Below are 11019 nucleotides of genomic sequence, written 5' to 3'. Positions count from 1 at the left end.
CCTATTCTGTCTCCCCTTCCTGTGCCCATCAACCTATCTACTCCTGCTTCCCTGTCCTGCTATTCCCCTCCATTGGTACATGGAGCCTTTTCAGGAACAAGGGCTTCTTCTCCCATTGATGTCCAACAAGGCCATTCTCTGATACATATATAGCTGGAGCCATGGCTCCTGCCATGTGTACTCTTTGCCTTTTGAATTAGTCCCTGGGAGCTCTGTGAGTACTGATTGGTTCATGTGCAACCTCCTTCAGCTCCTTCGGGTTTCTCTAGCTCCTCCATTGGGGACCTTGAGCTCTGTACAATGGTTGACTGAGAGCATCCACCTCTGTATTTGTCAAGCACCGGCAGAGCCTCTCAGGAGATAGCTATACCTGTCAGTAAGCACTTTTTGGCATCCACAATAGAGTCTGGGTTTGGTGACTGTGTATGGGATGGAACCTCAGATGGGGCAGTCACTGGAAGGTCTTTCCTTCATTCTCTGCTCCACACTTTGTCAATGTATCCCCTCCCATGAGTATTTTGTTCCCCCTTCTAAGAAAACAAAAGTAGCCATACTTTATTCTTAGGAAGTTAGAGGAGTTGGTAGAAAATTGAAGGAGATAGTTTGAGTTGTTTCAAAGGTTTAATAATGTTGAAATTAAGAGCACATTGTGATCCATTATCATAGAAAAGTATACAAAGCCTGCATGAAAAGGAATTCAGTAAGCTGTAATGTGCCACAAGCATGTAAAATTCAGTAGGAATTAAAATGGGCTTCAGCAGAATAATGATCAATACAAACATTCATTTTAGGTCATGTTCAGGTATGAAGCCACTGGCATGAACCATGGTAAACTAAGGCCATGCCGAGAGTGGGAAATTCTAAAAATAAATAAATAAATAAACTACTACTTTGGCCTTATGAAATGAACTTATAAAATGAAAGATAGATCAGCCTACTGCTTTGAACTTACAATCAACAATTCTGCTTTAACTCAATCTTGTGCAGCATTATATCTATTGTCGTGTGAGATCATATTTCTTATTATATAGAGAACTATGTCACAGGAGATATAAAAAGTATTAAAGGAAAAAATAAATTTGTCGGAGTTCCTCTTCATCCACCAAATATATGTGCATATGTAAAATTGGTACAGTCAGCTGGGTTTGACTTTCTCTCCACCAACAGTGTGTATATATGTTTATACATGTATGTATTTAAATGGTTAGAGACTGCACAACAGAGCTTTGCTTTATCCACCAAATGTGCATATATGTATATATGAGTGTAGGCAAAATGTTTGGATCCTGCTATGTTCCATCCACTAAATGTGTAAATGTATGTCTGTCTCTCTGTATGTATGTACATATGTACATATGTATTTATGTGTGAAATTGTCTGAGGTTCCTTGTTGAAGCCTACTTTATTTAATTCAACATGTTTATGTGTGTGTGTATGATTTTTTCCCTCTTTCTTTATCTTTCTTGCTGGCACCTAAAAAGTTACAGTTCAGACATTCTCTTTGGTAAGAGTGAATACCAGTCCCAGATAATCGAGTTTTGCTCACTTCAGCACTTAAAATTCTGACCCTGTAAATTGCTTGCCACTGTCAATGGGGAAGTGGGGTGTGGTTTGTTGTTGGTTGCTATCAGCACCAACTGACAGTATTCTCTGACTCCACACCTTACTGCCTTCCTCAGCTTACCGGCGGTGCTGAAGTTGGCCTGTAGGCTCCCCCAGCCTGAAGCAGGCTGATCCAGACTTTGACCTTGCTGCCACTAAGAAGGAGATTATCTAGGGTGGAGCCTTCCGATCTAGATGGCTCTTTTGTTCTGTCACCTGCCACTGCTCTCCCCAAGACACTGCTACCTGCTGAGAGGCCCCTGAGATATTCCAGAGGAACATCCTATCCTGCATGTCGCTTACAGGCTGGCTCCAGTCACCAAGAATGGATTGGCAGGGGATGGGCCTTCCCCCTTATAACCACACTCTCTTAGTAAACTGGAGGGCCTTGAACAGAATCGTGTCTTGGTCTCCATTAATCTCTCGCCATCTAAGTCTTTTTCAGCTCCAGCCTGCGTCCCAGGTGTACCGGGTCCTTGTAAGCCTCAGGCCAGCTTACAACAGATTAGTGACTGAGCCAGGGACATTGGGAACAGTGGGAAAACCCTGAGGGAATTGCTGTCTTGTATGGAGCTCCAAGGGAAGGAAAGAATCAGAGGATCATATCAGGCACGGTGAGCAACAGGTATTTATGCTACTGCTGGCTTTAGACTTCATTTTTTAAAAGTGTTGCTAGAGGTGCGGAAGGATATGGGCTAAGTTTGGAACAGTGCTAATCTGGCACTTTTTCCACTTAGGATTTGACAAAGAAATATGTGTGCGACTAGAAACTTTGAATCAGGCGGTTGTCCGCAGCTTTTAAAAGCTGTTTCAGGTGAGAGGAATAGGGTTTAAAATAATGAAACAGGCAGTTGTACGAAGTCCAGAACTGCATCAGGCTAGAGGAATAGGGCTTAAAATGATGGAGTAAAATATATAGAGGAAAATGGATTTTGAAACTCTTCCAGAGACAGAGAGAAATCGGGGGATGCCCTGCTCTATTCTCTCAGGCTCTACAGCTGAAGTTCTCTGCCCTCTTTGTGTTGTCTAATGTCTGGTGCACCAAATCTGTTTATGTGTCAATCCATGTGTGTTTTGTTTCATTGTCTTAATGACTGAATGTTCTGTGTTTCATGTTGGAAAATAAAAATGGCTAAGACTTTATCTTAGCAAAGCTAAGTGACTTTATCATGGCAAAGCTGAGTGGCCATGCTTTAGCCAAGGATCAGGCACAGCAGGGGAGCCACTGCTGGAAAAAGCTGTTTTCAAAGAAAGGGAGTCTGCAGCTTCTTAGTTTGGGGGCAAAAAAAGCTAATAGTTGGTTTTTTCCTAGAACATTCTCTGCAATCGTGATTATTGTGTTTAGCAAATGACAAAGTGCTTTTCTTATCTTATAATTGTAGCTATAAAAAGTAAAATTCTTGGACTGCTCTAAATGTATAGGATTTCTGTAGCTACTTAAGTTGGTTTTTACTGGTCTTGGAGGTGTAATATGTTCTGCGTGTCTTCATCGTAGAGAATTAGCTTATAAGTTATTGGGTATGATCAAAAAGGTGTAACACTGGTTACTAGAAGTTAGCTTTAAACTGGTAACTCATGTTTGGAGTCTTTCCAACATGTGGCATAAATCAGGCCAAAAAGCTAGGCCTCTAGGGATACTTCTAGTTGAGATAATATTTAATGTGATTCTTATCCTTTTGGTAGACTTAAAGAGAAGATTTAAAACAGTGTCTCTTTAATGAAGCATTAAAATTTGCACTGTCATGCATTCATAGGTATAAATTGGCAGCCAAACCTCATAACATAATAGTAATGCTTCTAATATTGATTTTAAAGATGATAAATTGTTTTGACATTGGGTTTTGCTTTCCCAAGGTTGTGGATATTATCCTAACGTTGCTAAAGAAATTTGAAAATTATGGTTAAAACTGCCAGTGTTCCATTGACTGCAGCTTGCAGTTTGATTGCAAATTTAGTATTTTCAACTCACCCATATAATGTTAATTAAGATAATTACAAGAGTAATCATCTTATGAAAGCACTAATACAGCTCTCTGTGGCTATACAGCCATACAAAGCTCAGAGAAGCCTCAGAGAGGCTTGTGTGACTTTCTTTTGTTTTGCAGTCAGTGTACCTGGGGAGGTTCTTGAAACTTGCCTCTCCTTGCCTCCAGGGGAATTTTCTTTTAGCTGAAAGAACACTGTTACAGATCTATCCAGATGTTGTTCTAAGTAAAGTTCAAATTCAAAGTTTATAAAGGGTCAATCAGACTGTAGAACTTATAAAGGCATTACAATCTGGCTTGCCTACTTCATGTAAAGTTATAGGTTTAAAAGTTTGTTTTTTCCTTTAAATTCTGATAATTGTAAAGAGTTTTGCTTCTAGTGAGCTAGTAATCACTGGAAAATTTTGCCTCTTGACATTATGTAAGAAAAATTTTTATTGTCTCTGCTCCTATACAAGAAGCTAAGAGTTTGAATTTTTCAGTGTATATTGTTTCCTAAGTGGAAAGTATTTTATTAGCTAATGCCTCTCAAAGGAAGTTTACTTCATCTTTCTTTGCCTCACAGTAAAGTTTTAATGTTGCAGTAGGCCAGCGGCTCACATGTCTGGATTCTAGTCTGGAAAGGCATCTTGGAATCTGGAAGAGAAGAAGGGGGCTAGGCGACAGGAGAGAGACAGAGCTAAGACAGGACTCTAATCAAAGCTCAACTTTAATTTCAGCAGGCAGGCTTTATAAAGAAGAGGGAAGGCCCATTCCCAGCCATGCAAAGTTCCTTTGAAGTGGACAGCTCAGCCTTCTAGTGGGAAGATCACAGTTCGGTGCTAACTTCGGAAAATCTCAGAGAACCTGTTCTGCCTCAGGCAGGTTAGGCCTCAGGCAGGTAGTGGCACATCAAAGGAGAGGGATGAGAAGCAGCACAGCAGGTGGCTCGCCTAAGTGGCAGATGGTCACAGCCAGCCTTGCTAAGCTGGAAGGTGGTAACATTTCCCCCCTTTAAATAATATTAAATAAAACTGGACCGAGGCATAAAATTTATTTATGCTCTATAGTTCTGTCTGAATTTTTAGGGTCTAATAAAGAAACCTGTCTCAGTGGGATTCCTTAAATTTTCTCATGGTAAACCCTTATTTGGCTAAGACTGTCCTTTCTGGCCTAGTAAACATTTTGCAGACTAGCCCTGAGCTGTTGGCTCTGTCTTTAGTAAAGCTAAATTTGGTTACTGAATAGGTAACTTCTTTACTAAATTCCTACTGAATTTCACGGTCATACTAGGACGTTGGAACTCTGGCAAAGACTTAACTATATCAGGATTTGATTTTAAAAAGCACTATAATAAGATAACACTAAAGGAGAGCACTTGGATCCTCCTCCGCATTCTTGGATGACAGGCGGGGAACAGGGAGGAGGGGGTGACGACCAGCTCCGTGGTGCAAGGCCAATTGGCTTTTTAGGGTGGGAGGCTGTGAAGGGCTTGCCCTTCTCATGGTATGGTCTCCAACCTCTCTCCCCCCTCTGAATTAAGCTTAATAAGGCCACGCTTAACTGAGGTGATCAAATGATTTTCTCATCCTTAGATGAGTGGACTTTAACCATGGCTGGGGGGATATTGATCTGATTCCCCCCATGGGTGCTGTCATGACCCACACTTGTGGCTCTTGGTACCTTTTGGGGAGGGGAGGCAGAGCCTTAGAAAGATATTCTTGATTGTAACTAGATACCAACCTCCATCCAAACTGGGTGTATCTCACAGGGAACCCAGAAATGGTCAAACTGGACCTTCCCCTGCAGTAAATTTCTACACCCAAGCTGGTACCCATACTGTATTCTTATGATCACGAATCAGTATGCACAGTTCTGAGTACTGTGCAGCTCCTAAAGGAGAATTGTCAACCTCAGATTTAGCAAGGCCTTGACAAGAATTATGTCACTAGTAACACCACAATTTGTGGCTCTAGGCTATAGTAGGAGCCGGAGGTCACCCTCCTCATCTCTTGTTATTTCCACACCTGCCTTGTTTCGGCTCTGTGGTCTAGGGCCTGACACCCACAGGGTACTTGGGGGGGGGGGGCGTTTGCCCTAAGTCCTCCTCGGCCCTGGCCGCCTGACACCCTGGCATGCAGAGTCATGGAAAAGGACTCTGGAATTTAACCCGCTGCTGAGCCTGTATCTCTGAAGCAGAGGAGGCGGTGCGTGTCTGACGTGCCACTATGTCAAGCTCTGGTCCTGGCACTGGGGTGGAGCCGGCCCTGCTGCCACAGCCACTTTTGTCACTGCCACCGGAATCTCGACCTTCCTCTCAGGCTAGAAAACTCAAACAAGGGTGGCGGAGCACCTTGGGCCTTAGTGGGAAAAATATGGCTATCCCAGCGGTGATGGGCAGAGGTGTATGGGGCAATGGCAGACAAGGCCCTTCCCCCTGAGTTGGCTACAAGGTCACCTGCTTTTTGGCAACTTCTCAAGTTAACATGCCCAGGGAAAGCTATGTGCCCAAAGGCCCCGACCCGCAGCCACCAGCAGATGCTGGAGCCAAAGAATACAGATAATAAAAGGGGGTAGGAAGTCACAGCAGGCAAAATACTAGAAGTTACCTGACAGGAAACAAAGGAATGACTTTAAAAGGATTAACAGGAGCCAGATAAATGTTTACAGCAAGGATAAAGCAGCTCTGCCTAGGGTTAGCTAAGGTTTTAAGTAAACTTCCCTTGAGAGGCATTAGCTAATAAAATATTTTCTGCTTAGAAAACAATATACACTGAAAGATTCAAACTCTTGGCTTTTTGTATAGAAGCAGAAATGATAAAAATTTCTCACATAATTAGATCAATATTTAGCCATACTAGAGGCAAAATATTCTAGTTATTACAAACTCGCTAGAAGCAAAACCTTTACAATCATTAAGAGGTGTGGGAGGGTGTGGGGACTTTTGGGATAGCATTGGAAATGTAAATGAAATAAGTACCTAATAAATAAATAAATAAATAAAAATGATCATCATTATCCTAAAGATAAGTTAAAAATTGTCTTTGTGCATGCTTCTGTATCTTCTATAAATTCATGCGTGCATGCATCCCAATTACTATATTTAAAAACAGCCCTTTTATGGGAGAAAAGTATATGTGAATTGGATCACAGGCTTATTCTTTTGAGCTTCCTCCTGCTTCAGCACAGATAATTAAATTGTGTGCTGTAGATGGTGTTTTAAAATGCTGAATAATCAAGCTTTAATTTGTATATTTATCAATATATAGCTCAGAGCTTATAATTGCTTAAAATTGTTCGAACCTCAGAAGCTATTAATTCTCAAGTTTGCAATTGCTTATGCAACTCATAAGAAAACGTACTGTTCCTTTAAGAAGACTGTTTTTGGACAGTTAAGAATTTGTCCTGGGTTGTCTGGAAAAGACCCCCAGGATTTGCTTTTGTGTTATAGAGATTTACAAACAGCTTTAGCTGATAAAGGACTACAAATAGCTCCTGAGAAGATACAAATTCGGGATCCTTATAATTATTTGGGTTTTAGACTTACCAATCAAGCTGTTTTCCCCCAGAAGATAGTTATTCGCAGGGACAACTTAAAAACGTTAAATGATTTTCAAAAATTGTTAGGTGATATTAATTGGCTTCGCCCCTATTTAAAGCTTACTACAGGGGAACTGAAACCTTTATTTGATATTCTTAAAGGGAGTTCTGATCCTACCTCCCCTAGATCTTTAACCTCAGAAGGATTGCTGGCCTTACAACTTGTGGAAAGAGCCATTGAAGAACAATTTGTCACTTACATAGATTACTCTTTGACTTTACATCTGTTAATTTTTAATACGATTCATATGCATACAGGATTGTTATGGCAAAAGTCTCCTCTAATGTGGATACATTCCAGGGTTTCTCCTAAACATAATATCCTGCCATATCATGAAGCAGTAGCTCAGATGATCATACTTGGAAGGAAACAGGCACTAACTTATTTTGGCAAAGAGCCAGATCATTGTTCAGCCTTACAGCGCAGAACAAGATACTTAGCTGAAGCAGAACAGTACGGATTGGTTGCTTGCTCAAATAGCATTTATAGGAACGATAGATAATCATTATCCTCAAGATAGGTTGATAAATTTTTTAAATGTATATGTCAAATTGAATTTTGTTTTTCTTGGTGTCCTCAGATTCTACCTGTTTCCACATAATGATGTTAGTTCTTGAGGACCTATACTTAATCAACTGCTACAAATAAATGCTCTTATTTCTGATTACTAAATAAATAAATTATGCACATGTGACTATTAATAACTTTTCAAGCTTTCTAGTTACAACCACTCTTCAAGAGAAACAACTGAAAGTGTAATAAGTCACTGTCCATGTCATATTAAAACTGACTATAACAGTCAAGTATTTGAGATGTTTTGTCAACTATTTAATAATTCTCTAAGACAAGGTATTAAACTATAGCTTCTTAAAAAGCAAAGAAGGGGAGGAATTATATCCCTGTGCACATTATTTAAATCATATTTTATTTTAAGAATTTTGAAATTTGGATGTCAAAGAACTTAATAAATGCCTTATAGTATCTTAAAACTAGACATAATCATGTCTAGGTGAGATGAAAAGGATGTACTTATTGGCATATGGCTTGATCTGGAACAGCTACCCTATTGGGGAAAGGGAAAAGCTTAGGTTCTCTCCACAGAATGCTACAGAAGCATGACAACTATCAGAAGGATTTGTGTGACAAGCTGACCTGTGAGTTCGCTGAGTGCCCTGACTGTGGTGACAAGAAAGGTGAATTGGGTATGTGTTTTCACCCACCTTTGCTTGCCTTTGTCTCAGACTGGACAAGCTAAGGTGCCTTGCTTCAAGCTTTTTAATCTTATGGGACATAGAACGTTAGAGACCGTGGAATCTGACTTAGAAAGATTAGTCATAAGAAAGAGTTATAATGATTCTTCTCTTTCCTTCAATGTGACCAGTTATTCTAACTCAATCTTGGACTGGTATAGTAATACTTCCAATATTAGAGATTCCTATTGAAGATAGCTAAAAATCTTAATTGTCTATCAAAGTTAATTTGGAGCACAGCCTCCATGTCCAGAGAATCTATGGCCTTTTTGCTAATTCTAAAAGCCAGCTTTCCCACACCTGGAGGCCAGAGCCTGAGCTTGATCATTGCTAATTTGCAAGTGAATAAAGTACCTGGGCTTCCACAAAGAAGCTTTTATCCTGTTGCTTTTCACTGTCCAGCTTTGTTTTGCAAGCAGGTCAGTCTACGCCTCACAGTCTGATCTCAGCAAGCATGCAGACTCGCTTCCTGCAAGCGCAGGTGGAAGACGTTAATATGAAGAAACATATTCAATATATATTGTGATTTCAGTCTGATTTTGGAATAAGGTGTGCTATGAGGGCCGGTTAGTCAATGACAGGCAACCAGATTTCGAAGCCATATCAAACTAAGACAGAGGTATGTGCCAAGAGGCCATGGTTTATTAATAATACACCACAGAGCCATGTTTATACAAAACTAAACACAAACAAGCTGCATGCATGCTCCTTTACGGATAAGAATGGCTTGGGAAACCCTGAGATCCTAAGACAGGCACAATTGCCAGCCACTATAACTCCCAGGCAGGACTATGGAGAATAAATAAATTTTATGCCTCAGTCCGGCTATTTTAATTATATAGTCAGGGAGGAATTGTAGGCTCCCCCAGCATGAAGCAGGCTGATTCAGACTTTGACCTTGCTGCCACTAAAAAGGAAGATTACCTAGGGTGTAGCCTTCAAACCTAGATGGCTCTTTTGTTCAGTCACCTGCCACTGTTCTCTCCAAGACACTGCTACCTACCGAGAGGCCCCTGAGATACTCCAGAGGAACATCCTATCCTGCATGTCGACTACAGGCTGACTCCAGACATCAAGAATGGACTGGTGGGGGATAGGCCTTCCCCCTTATAGGCACACTCTCTTAGTAAACTGGTGGGCCTTGAACAGAATCGTGCCTTGGTCTCCATTAATCTCTTGCCATCTGTCTTTTTCAGCCCCAGCCTGCCACCCAGGTGTACCCGGTCCTTGTAAGCCTTGGACCAGCTTGCAACACATGCCCTACCTGAAAGATATCCTAGATGTGCTAAACAATGTTGGTACAGAACTTGTGGGAGTGGCCAGCCAATGACTGGTCCAGTGCCTAGAGATTGAGCCCATGCCTGACCCTGCATGGATGGCTAGGACCCAGATGATTGCAGAGCCAAGAGACCCTGGATAGAATTAAGTATGACTGGCCTTTCCCCAAAAAGTCGATGAAATGATTCTTGATGATATTCTGTTGTACTCATTGGTTGATGCCTAGCCCAATTATCATTAGTGGCACCAGAGCAAATCCGTAGGTGGAGCTCAGCGAAACTCAAGAAAGATGGTAAGGAAGGATTGTAGGATCCAGAGGGGTAGAAACACCATGATAACATGGCCCTAATCAGTATTGTAAGGGGCTCTCATAGACTCAAGCAACAATCACAGAGCCTATTTGGGTGTGAGCTGAGTCCTATGTATATATATTATGATTGTGTAGACTGGTGTTCTTGTTGGACTCCTACAATGGTAATGGGATGTCTCTGACTTTTTTGCCAGCCTTGCAATTATTTCTTCAACTATTTCTATTGAGAACATTTTTATCAGGTAGTTTGATCTTTAATTTTCTTCTCCTTCTGTCTTTATCTGGATTATGTATCAGGGTACTATACCTCCATGAACATTATCAATGTTCTACGGATCCTGTCCTTTCATATTTTGTGGGTAGTGTGGAAATAATTGATGCTAAATCTTCATTATAGATCTGATGGAATTTAGTAATGAGTTCATTTAGATATCAAGATGAGGATTTGTCCTTTTTTTAATTTAGAGAACTTTTATACTGCTTCAGTCTTTCTGTTTCTATGTATAAATTATCTCATCTTTGTTTGATCTTGGTAGTTTACATTCATCTTGAAAGTAATTTTCTGGAAGCAGTTATCGAGCTTTTTAGGTCTGTCTGGGTAAAAGTAGTGGAATGGATACCATGCTGCTTTCTGCTGTCCCATTTGCCAAGAGCAAGTCAAACTTGCTGGTGTGCCAAACCAAGACAGGTTTCTCCTTCATCCACAAAAGAAGCCAACTTTGAGAGAACCTGACCCTTCTGCACTATGATCCAATGGTGAACCAAAAGGTTCTCCTTGTGGAACAGAAAAAAATATATTCCCTCTGAGTTATGGAGTGAAAATTAATTTGATTCATAAATGAGAAGATCGACAGTGAGGCACTGTTCCAAACTTTGCAGTATGCAATGAAGATGAGGAAGCTGCAGCATGGCTTAGGAGACAGTGGCTAGAAAGACAGTCCTTCACAGAGATCACATATTTATCTCTCTGGATGCTTTCTGGCCTTAGCCAAAAAAAAAAAAAAATACTGGCCT

The 11019-nt window shown here is 40.8% G+C and overlaps 1 pseudogene; it reads left to right on the top strand.

The window, feature by feature from the left end:
- Positions 1-10626: 10626 nt before the first annotated feature.
- On the top strand, positions 10627-10812 carry Gm19724 (annotated as a pseudogene).
- The last annotated feature ends 207 nt before the right edge of the window (positions 10813-11019 follow it).

The sequence above is a fragment of the Mus musculus genome, chromosome 19, assembly GCF_000001635.26.
Source record: "Mus musculus strain C57BL/6J chromosome 19, GRCm38.p6 C57BL/6J".
NCBI lineage: Eukaryota > Metazoa > Chordata > Mammalia > Rodentia > Muridae > Mus > Mus musculus.
Note: the sequence above shows the minus strand (reverse complement) of the source record. Positions and strands in the feature narration are given on the sequence as shown.